General features: G+C 42.8%; 1 protein-coding gene across 1 annotated transcript in view; it reads right to left on the reverse strand.

Moving 5' to 3' along the window:
- Window positions 1–4,523: 4,523 nt before the first annotated feature.
- The window catches only part of LOC311523322 (OX-2 membrane glycoprotein-like), a 135,687-nt gene continuing 128,526 nt past the window's right edge, over window positions 4,524–11,684 (reverse strand). The window contains exon 8 of the transcript XR_014712313.1: window positions 4,524–7,644. The gene's annotated coding sequence lies outside the window, so the exon portion shown is untranslated. The remainder of the gene's footprint in view (window positions 7,645–11,684) is intronic.

Genomic DNA, 11,684 nt, shown 5'->3' on the forward strand with positions numbered 1-11,684 from the left:
AATAAAAGCAATGTTAAAATTACAAAAGAACGCTTTAAGAGCAAATACTTATACTATACTTATAATACTAAATAATACTTAGTCCTGCCGTTAATGCAGGGAACTGGACTAGATGACCTCTTGAGGTCCCTTCCAGTCCTATGATTCTATGAAAGCCATCCCATAATGTGGGATTACAAGCTGGTGGTTATACCAAAGGAGGTGAGCTTGCGCACGCTGATGCATACTTTAAGCCTAGTTTTTATAGTGGTTCAAAAAATTACAACTATTGCAGTTTTGCTGGGTGATAATATTGCAGCAAAACAATAATATAATGCAAATAAAACAAACTGCAATATAAAAAAGGAAACCAAAAACAGTGGAAGGTAGGCCTGGCTTGACCTGCATAATAACATGGGTGAGGTCTCATTTCTTAGGAGACAGGATTTGGGAGTTAAATGAATCAGCAGCCTGGAAACAGAATGGGTTTGCTAATTAGGATACATTAATGGGTCGATAAGCTAAGTGACAGAATGTCTGTACTAGCTAAGATAAGGGAAGACACTCAAGGAAGCATTTATAATAGACAAGATAAACCTAGAACACAAGATGAGGTACAGAGAAAGTCATGCATGGACAGTGCTTCTATTGAGCATGCTATAACGGGCTGGTTCCTACAAAGTAACCAAGTCAGTCCCTAAGTGTGTGATGCTATGTATCTGCAATGTAGTGTGTAAATGTACACAAAGGAAGAGGTTTGGTGTGTATTTTTAGATGTATGGTATGCCCTACACCCACCCCCTATGCTTGAGTCTGATCAACTCAGCGTAGCTTTCCTGTATGCCAAATAAAGATATCTGAGTGACAAAGTCTGGATTGAACTGACTTCTTGGAAAGCCGAGTGGAAAGAGGTGTTGGCAAGAATCCCAACATGTAGGTTCCTCCTCCTACTGTCAGAAGCAGTCCCTGAAGCATCACCTCCATCTCAACTGAACATTGAGTGAGTTAAGTCTAAATGCCTGAATTTAGGTCTGTTGTAAATGTTAAAAATAGTGTGCAGTGTAGTTGTAGCCATATCGGTCCCAGGATATTAGAGAGACAAGGGGATGAGGCAGTATCTTTTACTGGACCAACTACTGCCTCACCTACCTTGTCTCTCTGATATCCTGGGACTGACCTGTCTACAACTACACTGCATACCACAATACAGAACTTGGGCCAGTAAAAGATATTACCTCACCCACCTTGTCTCATTAAAAATAGTAATTAGACAAGATGAAGAATAAAGATCAACAGTCATAAGTATCTCCAGGCAGGTGATATGTGTACTCCTGGTACCTCAGAAGCAGCCACCTATCAAAAGAACATGTAACTCCATGTGGAAAAGATGTGTGATCAGGGGCAATTTAGTTCTTCATATGACCTGCCAAAAGCTGTTCATACCTTCATGACCCAAGTCTACTAAAGATTAACTTCATCCACTCTTAAATTGAACAGATATTTCAGCCAATCATGAACTAATCAAAGATAGGTTAGTGCCTCATCAACCCCGTGTTATGAACTTCACAATCTATTCCCTTCCCTCCCCTGTTTTTGTTGTTGTGGTATAGTAAAGTGCTTCTGACATAAGCTCTTTTAGAACCTTTCAATTCCTGTCAGTTTAAGTTTCTTGGAAGGTCATTCTCTTGGCTCAGTGACTTCAGCTCCTCATAGAGGTCTTTTTTCTCTCACGATTAATTTTTCTGTTTTCTTTGAAGTACATTTTTAATTCTTATATTGATCTTATTAAATGTGCTACTTTGGGGGTTGGTCTTCCCTCATGGGTTGAAGAAACTAATTGCACCACATAAATTAGCAGGGAGTGTTGCTTGTGGCAGCCGGGAGGGGTCCTGACTTGTGTGCTTCTCCTATTATTGCTACTCTCAAGGTTCAAAAACATGAAGATCTTGGAGAGTTTTGCCAGTCTTATATTAAGGAACTAGCACACTGGAGAGAGCATCTCCAGCAAAACTCAGTGTTAAAGAGCAAGGGGATATTTTCAGGGAAGCAGAATTACAAGGCAAATACTTTCTCCTTTTTCACATAGATTAATGCATAGCTGGTTAGGTGCATTATGAGCAACAGTGCACTTACCTCTGCCAGATTTAGGGTAAGAGACTAGACAGACTACTGGCTTGAGCTGGAGTGTGAATGTTGTCTTCAGCTGAAACACTTAAGAAAAGGGGAACTTTAATCCTGATTTTGGTGTGCACAAAGAACTAGGTATTATTATTTTTACTCTATTCATAACAATAGACTTCTCCATCCCAATACTACATAGGAGGAAAAAAGTGAAGTTGGATGACAAAACATACAACAACGTTTAAGCCTCTCAGCTCGTCCTACTTTTTTGGTCTTTTTTAGACTATGCTATTCCGGGCAGGGACCAAGATATATCCAGTCTACAAGATGTGTCAGGAGTAGGCTTCAACCCTGCTCTTACTTTTGAATGTAGTATTGTAAGGAAAATGGCTTTTGGAACAGAACACCTTGTATCATGCCCAGACCAAGGACTCTATACACATTACTGAATTCATTCTCAAACTTCATAGCATGATATGATTATCATGGGACAGGATAACAACTGACTTTACATTTGTGTCTTCACAGCACTAGAGAAAACTGTTGGTACTTCATAAATAAATTGAATGAACATGAGCTCATATTCTCTAGTAACACCCCACTCCCATTGAGTGCATACCAACAACATTTTTAATGGACCTCTAAGCTGTTTCACTTCAGTGAGACACACTGCATGACTGGGAGAAAATAATGGCTTTAGCTGATCCATTGGATCACCTATGCTACAGAGGAAAAGTGCACATTCCTACAATTATGCTCTGGCAACATGAGAAAAATTGATTCTAAAAATTTTAGAGCTATTGAACTTTCTTGTACATCCCTCAGTTTGACTCTTAATGTTATCTATCTCTACTGTCCTTCACTGTGTCAGATAATTTCTTCATCATCATAAATCCAATTTTCGAATCCAGCTTTGGAACAGTAACAAAAAAAATCGGATACCTCCTTTTCTTATATCCATTTTGGTGGACTTTGTTACTGTAAATACAGTATACTACAATAATTGGTTTTAAATAACTCTTTTATTCTTCCACCATTTGTTGAGTTTGTATGGCTAACCTGCCAGGAGATAGGATGTCACTACTATAGAATAAGATCAATAATTCAAGTAAGGTATCTTATTAAATATTCAGGATTATTAAAGTATTTTTTCTGTGCACACAGCCACTTCAAAATAACTCCCAAGTCAGTCTAGATTCTAAAAACCCACAAAACTTCTAAGTCACTTATGGAAATATTGTCAGATAAAATTGCCATTCTCAAGTCTAATGAAATCCTGCAGCATAATGCATGTGTAACATACTCTTGCATCAGAGTTTGACTCAACCAGGAGGGAGGATACCACTCACCTTGCTAAATACAAAGGAAGTTGGTTATATCTACTGAAATTGCTCAATATTAGCAGGGGTTGCAAAGTGGCCACAACTGTAGGGCAAGAAGTCGAGGAGTCATATATAATTGAGATTTGTTGGAATTTGATGAGATCAGTCACCTTGAGATGTAGCAGAGAAGGGATTTGCAGCTAGTGGTAGGCAGTAGCAGTTTTATTTAGCTTTTGAAAGGACTCTGCTTGAGGGCTTCTGATCAGTTCACATCCACAATATCTTGTTTATCTCCTGCTTTTCCAAAGCTCCAAGTACAATTATCAATACAGGAACTCCTCACTTCACGCTGTAGTTATGTTCCTGAAAAATGCTACTTTAAGCAAAATGATGTTAAGTGAATCTGATTTCCCCAAAAGAATTAATGTAAATGGGAGGGAGAGAGGTACGGTTCCAAGGAACTTTTTTTCGCTGGACAAAAGACTACACACACACACGCACGCATAGTATATGTTTTAAACAAACAATTTAATACTGTACACAGCAGTGATGATTGTGAAGCTTGGTTGAGGTGGTGGAGTCAGAGGGTGGAATATTTCCCAGGGAATGCCTTACTGCTAAATGATGAACTCGCTGAGCCCCAAGGGTTAACACATTGTTGTTAATGTAGCCTCACACTCTACAAGGCAGCAGGAATGGAGGAAGGAGACACAGCATGGCAGAGAGAGACAGAGACACACACAGTGTGTGTGTGTGTGTGTGTGTGCGCTGACTCCATGGATGCTCCAGGGCTGGAGCACCCACGGGGAAAAATTAACACCCACCGGCAGCAAAGCTCCCCGCCCCACCTCACCTCCGCCTCCTCCCCTGAGCGCACTGTGTCCCTGCTCCTCTACCTACCTCCCAGCGCTTGCCGCCGTCAACCAGCTATAGCAAGCTCTGAGAGGGAGGGGGAGGAGCGGGAATGTGGGGCGATCTGGGGAGGAGGCGGGGATTTGGGGTAGGAGTCGGAATGGGGCAGGGAGGGGGACGAGATGGGGGTGGGGGCTTTGGGGAACGGGTTGGAATGGAGATGGGAGGGGGCGGGGCAGGGGTGGAGTCGGGATGGGGCCGGGGGGCAAAGGGAGGTCGAGCACCCACCGGCGCCAGTAGAAATCGGGGTGTGTGTGTGTGTGAGTGAGAGAGGGACATATGTCATGTGTGAGAGAGACGTGCATTGGCCCGTTAAGTATGCTGACCCCACTCTTAGTATACTGCCTTTTTAAGTAGATCAGCAAGTTGAGACAGCAGCTGCTGCTAGCAAGCTCCGACCTGAGCCCGGTCATGTCCCGCCCCTGGTCTGTGGAGATGGGGTACAGGAGTGGGGGGCAGAACAATTGAGATCAATTGTGAGATCAATTGCCTTGACATCTTCCAAGAGGGCACATAGCTCCAGGGACTGTCTGAGTACCTCCGATGCCAGAGCTAGATAAAGGTCTAAAGACCCTAACCAGTCAGACCTACACGTGTCAGCACCATCTCTTGGCACTGGAGACTGAGACACGAGACCTTCAAGAACGGTGCCAACCGCCCAACCAGACCAACTTTGAGCACTACGGCACCGGCATCGACAGCTTTACCAGTGCTGACATCCATTTCAGCACCAAGCAAACCCTCAGCACCAATCAAGTCCTCAGCATTGAGAAAGTCCTACACCCGAAGCAAGTCTTCAACTCCATCTGCTGGCTGCTCAAGAGAATGCACCTCTCCCTCAGCACTGATACCTGTGCAGATGCTGATGATGCTCCTCCCTCCTCTCTAAGAATTCAGATACCCCAAAGACGTACTTGTATCAGATATGCCTGAGTCAACACTACTCAGACACAACCTCCCTCCACTTCTGCCCTCCTCTCCGGAATCACACCATTCTTCCTTTTCCCTTCTGAAGATGGCACTGTCCTTCCCCAGCGATGCAGAGGAGGAGGAGTACTACGTTACACTCTCATACTTGGGACTGGCACAAAAGTCATCCTCTACACAGCTTCACTATCCACAATTCTAAATATCCAATTATGAGGCTCTCATGAACAAGTACAATTATCTGAACTATTATAAAATACAGACTTTCCTACCAAGACCTTCCTCAGGACAAAAAAGAGCAACTCCAGGCCCTCTTGTCTGAAGGACACCTCTCAGCCTGTACAGTTTACAAGACTCTTTGGACTCTGTGGATACTGCTGCCCATTCTATTACAATTGCTGTGGTCATGAGATAAGTGTCATGGCTGCACCTCTCTGGCCTTCCTAAGGAGGTATAAACCACCATTGAGAACCCACTCTCTGAAGGTCCCAAATTACTGAATCTCCACACTCCCTTAAGGACTCTCGAGCAACTCTCTGCTCTCTCAGTATTTACACACCAGTGCCAAAGAGATACCTGGGGAAATACCAACTTCCCTCATGACCCCAACCACCACAATACACTCTCCAGTGACACTACGATACTCAACACCGTTGACAGAAGCCCCCTACCAAGCGCAGATATACGACTCTTCAAGGGGCTACCTCTCATGCATGTTCGACCAAACAATAATTTTGAAGGGGTGGTTGGGGCCCCGAAAAGCCTCCTCCTGTTCCAGTCACAAGCACCATCTCTCTGACATCCCACCAGTCTGGCGACCGCCCAGCCCCTTTCTTTCCATCATGGCAGCTAATTACCTCAGACAAGTGGGTCCTAGAGATCATCAAGGAAGGATACTCCATCCCTTTCCTCTCTCTGTCACCTCCCCTCTCTTACCCAGTCCCCTTTCAAGGACCCTTCTCACAAACCCATACTACGAGAATGGAACTGGAGCCATAAAGCCAGTCCTATCCCAGCACAGAGGGAAGGGTTTGTACTCCCATTATTTATTTATCACAATACACCCTGCCCACATATGGTTCCTCTGATTCATCATGGGGATTGGTTTCTCTCAATACAAAGTTCTGCCCTTCGGAGTCTCGACAGCCCCTCATGTGCGCTCTATGTCCTTGCGGTAGTGGCTGCCTACCTACGCAACGAGGGCATTGTCATCTTTCCATACTTAGATGACTGTCTCCTCAAGGCCACATCCAAAACTGATGCCCTGTATGCCGTCCAAATGACAATGGACCTTTTCTTGAGCTTCAGCCTTTGCATACACCTAGAGAAATCTACACTAACAACCATGCAACACTGGAGTTTACAGTCAATTTTGTATCCAAGGAGAGAATCTGCCCTCACGTCTTAGACAGGACATGTTTCCAGCTACTCAACCACATGGCAATGGTCATGTTCGTGGTGAAGTACACATGGTTATACATGAGGCTTGGCTCCAGGCTTGGCTATGTACAGTCTATGTACCTCACAGACATAGCCTTCCCAAGCTCCTATCCCTGCTTATTAAGGTCAAGGACTCACCCCTCTGGTGGACACAGTTCAAGAACATCTGTGTTGGGGTCCCTTTTCTTCAACCAGTGCCATCCACGATTCTAACAACTGATGCCTCCTTAATCGGTTGCCTCATACAGTGCAGTGCAGATGGCCCTTAACCGAATCCACCCTACACATCAACCTCCAATGCCTGCTGATGCTTTCTCCCACTGATCACACATTGCACTATCAGAATCATGATGGACAATATTGCCTGCATGTTCTACAGCAACAGACAAGGTGGAGCGAGTTCCCATTCTCTGTGTTTGGAGGCTCTGAAATTATGGAACTGGTGTATCCAACATGGCACATACCTTCCTGGGTGCCAGAACACCACCGTGGACTCATTAAGCAGGAGATTCTCCCATGATCACAAGTGGTAATTAGATACGTTAGCCCTTCAGCACATCTTCAACCGCTGGAGATTCTCCACCATACATCTCTTTCCCACACTGGAGAATGGCCACTGCCCTCAATTTTGCTCAAGAGCGGGCTTAGGACACAGATCATATGTATTCCTCATAACATGGGACGTGCTGCTACTTTATGCCTTTCCTCCCTTCCGTTCCGAGTACTCCACAAGATCCCAGGGTACTGAGCCCATGTCATCCTTATATCTCCGCAATGGCCACAACAGATCTGGTATACTTACCTCATTCACATGATGGTATGCCTGCCAATCTCTCTCCATCCGACTCTGCAACTTCTTTCACAGGATCCATCCTCCATCCCAATCCACAGCTGCTCCACCTGAAAGCATGGCTCCTCCATGGTTCCAGGATTCAGAAATAACCTGTTTAGAAGCAGTTAAACAAGTACTCTTGAACAGCAGGCGCGATACGACTAGATGCACTTACCTCCACAATTGGACTACATTCCAATCCTGGTGCACCTCCAATCAGGTCAAGGCAACAAGCGCTCCATTGCTACTTATCATGGACTATATTTTACACCTTAAACAATTGGGGTTATCCAGAAGCTCCATTTGTGTGCATTTGGCAACCATCATGACTTTTCACTATGAGATAGATAGCCACTCCGTCTTCACCCACCCACTCATGAAACTGTTCCTGAAGGACCTCCAAAAATATTTACCCTCACATATGGGATCTAACTCCAGCTTGGGACCCCGACCTTATCCTATGCTTTCTTACAAGACCTCCATTCGAATCAATGGCAACGTGCTCCTAATGTCCATTAGGGAACTCAAGGGGAGGGGGGACAGTCCGACTGCACAGCATTTTATATATGTTCCTCTCATGGCGTGAGATGGGGAGTTGTGCACGTGTGGTCAGATGGGCCCTGCTGATGAAGATCCCCGATCCCAGGTGCAGAGGCACTGCCCACAGAGAGACATCTCCAAGAACCTCAGTTATTTCACAGGATGAGTCACCGTCTCTTTCAGTGTTTCACAAGCTGTTTTCTAAAAGAAATTCACGTAATTCAGTCATTTACATTTAGAGGCCCAAAAGATGTAGAAAATGTCAGAGTCCAAACAGAGTCCAGAAATGCCTCAGGATGGGCAGATGGTCTAAAAACTGCCCAAAATGGGTCAAAGAGATAATCAGATACCAGCCCCCATACAAGTTAATGCAAAAGCCATCATGGAGAGAGATCCTCCACGGTCAGCTTAGTCACCAGCTCCAATGTGATCCCCAATAATCGTCTTGAGCAATACAACCCAACAATCAACCCCCAAAATACTCCCAAATCCACACACGCTACACAGTCCAGAAGATGTCACCCCCAAAAACCCACTGCCCATATAACCTAGTTCAAAAAGATCAAATGCTAGTCACTAAAAACTTCAAAAATAGCCTGGAAGACCACCCCTAAACAGCACAAAAGAAAAAGAGACTCCCACTGTTCCCTAAAAAAAAATAATTAAAAATAGAGGCTTAATCAGTCCCCAAACACCAAACCCAAATCCAGCTCCAACCCCCCTTCAAAATGTCCTTAATAGCAGAACATGCCTCAACTTACTTAAAGGTTAAACATGACAAAAATTCATCCAAAGAAGTTCCCCAAACCATTGAAATAGCATAAAAAAGTGAGCTAAAGCAAGCCAAAAAGGTACCCAGAGTAGGAGTACAGTGCTTAAGAGTTTGAAAAGGTCCAAGAAGTGCCCAGAAATGCCCAAGAGGGTTTATTTGTTTTATAAAAATATCAGGAAATGGTCCAAAATGATTTTTTGTTTTCAAATGGGGTAAAGCAAGCACCCAATAGCACTCAAAGGGTCCAAACATAGCCCAATGGTAAAGAAGGTGTCAAATCCTATCTAAATTGTATCATAAAAATGTCAAGAACTCATGCGGTCCAAAAGCTGCTCCAAAAGACCTTACTCTTTTACTTGCTGAATTGTTTGGACAAATAATTTTCAGGCTATGAGTTGCTTACCAACTGTTCACTTTAGACAAGTCACTATTTGAATGATGTGGTTATTCACTACACCATTCAGTTATATTATTTCTCCTCCCTAATTAGATAAATGAAACTTTAGTAGAAAAAACAGTGATAAAACAGCAACAGCAAATATTACACTTCTAGTATAAATAATCATTAACACTAAAATGCCTAGAATTTTCATGATCATGAGCATTTTCCTTAACATCTTTCTGTCCCATGTAATAATGTGCACTTGCAGTATATTATTTAGTCACTAGATGTCTTTGCGAGCCACACATAATTCTAGATTGGGTCTTGTCACTGGTAGACAAGAGACAAAACTAGTATTTAAGCTAAGTGGAAGCCTTCTGTATGTGTCCATAGTCTGTGGTTGTTTTCTTTAATAAATGGGTCCTGATTAGGATGGACTGAGATTCCATATTTCAGAACATTCCTCAAATGCACGTGAACAACAAATTACATTGATCGATAAAATCGTAAAATACTGAGCTAAGCACTTTTTTCATGAACATTTTGCAAACTGTTTTTAAAATATTGGATTAGTATTATTCCTAAATATTTTATGCTATTTTTTTCCCCACTGAAAGATTGCCTTGAAAACTTGTCTGGATTTAGATCTTCATTAGTGGATCATCTACAAAAAGCAGTTTTTTCCTTCTGATAAATGTATTATATGCAGAGCGGGCAGTACTGCTTATAGATATAGTTGCCTTACAATTCCCCTTATAAGACCATGTTTGTTCAGTTGCTTGTAACCATGCTAAAACTTTAACTGTTTGGGCTGAAATTTTCATGCCAGGTATCTGTCTTAGGTTGATTTCTTTTCTTTCTTTCTTTCTTTCTTTCTTGAGAAATTTCAGCTAAAATGGTTCTGTTGGTTTTGAGACTGAGGTTAGAAAAAAATAAGTTTTACCCATGTTAAAAAAAATTCTTACAATTTTTTACTTGAGGAGCTCCTGCATCTCCATGCTTGGAAACAATGTCTTGAATTTGGTGCATCTGTGGGCAGAGTCTGGTGCCAGGAATATGCTTTTGGCCATCTCTGCGAAAATTCACCCAATCTGGGTCAATTTATAAACCACTGAGAAATTGCTGTTCACACACACTCCAAATCTTGTCAGAATTTGGCAGCTAAATTCTCTGAAGACTCCATTTGTACCGAGCATGAGGAAACTTACGGTTGATAAATGCAAAGTAAAGGACATTGAAAGGAAAAAAATAAACCACCCATATGCCTTATGAAGTTCTAAAGTACCTGTGTCAACCCAAGAAAGGGACTAGAGCATCACCGTAGATAGCTCAATGAAAACCTCTACTCAGTGCACAGCGCTGGTCACAAAAGCAAACAAGAAGTTACAATGGATAAGAAATGGAATAAAAGATATTATCAGAAATATTAGAATGCCTTTATATAAATCAGTGGTGCTGCCTCATCTGGAAACTGTGTGCAACACTGATCACCCTATCTCCAAAAAAATATTGCAGAACTGGAGGGAGTTCAGAGAAAAGTGACACAAATGATCAAGGGCCTGGAAAAAACCTCTTCTCAAGAGAGACTGAAAATATTGAGTGTTTACCTTAGAAAGGAAATGAATAAGAGGGGACATACTAAAAATATATAAAATAATGAATGGTCTAGAGACATTAGACAGCGAATATCTGTTTTCCTGGTGTCATAACACAAGATCTGTGGGAATTTCAGTGGAAGTTAACGGTGGGAAATTCAAAACAGATAAAAACGAAATACTTTCTCACATGCGTGATGGTAAATGTAAATGGTGGAACTCCTTGCTACAGGAAGTCATTGTGGCCAAGAATTTAGTTAGATTCAAAAAGAGATTGAATATTTATATGGATATTAAGAATTTGTGGAGTTGTTATAATTAAATGTCAATGAATGTTTGGAAGGGATTTTAAACCCCCTGGCTAAGGGTTTAAACTAATCTCTAATTATCAGAGACCAGGATGAGCATATGTGGGGCAGGCAGATTATCCCACATCTGCTACTTCAGGAGTCTTACACCTTTCTCTGAAACTTCTGGTTTTAGCCACTGTCAAAGACAGGATATTGGACTAGATGGACCTTGGGTGTTAATGTTCATGATTCTTACGTTCATGCTCCATCCCTTCACAGCTCTGACATGTGACTGCACAATGCCTGTTTCATCTTCACAGAACAAGTGAGTATATTCCATCTCAGGGGCTGATATATATAACTGATGTTTCTACGTGCTGGGGGGCCTCTGGGTGTTGGAAGTGAGAGCAGGGGGACTGTCACTTCTGTACTTTCAATGGACCCTCTGCTGGCATCCAGGCAACGAGGAGGTGAAGGAGGCACCTGCCTGACTGGAAAGCACAAGGGGAGAGTAGGTTGCAAGACCCAGAGGGTAGTGAGGAGAGAAGAGGGAGGCAGAACAGGAACCAGAG

This window comes from Lepidochelys olivacea, assembly GCF_965140295.1.
Source record: "Lepidochelys olivacea isolate rLepOli2 genome assembly, chromosome: 1".
NCBI classification, from domain to species: Eukaryota; Metazoa; Chordata; order Testudines; family Cheloniidae; genus Lepidochelys; species Lepidochelys olivacea.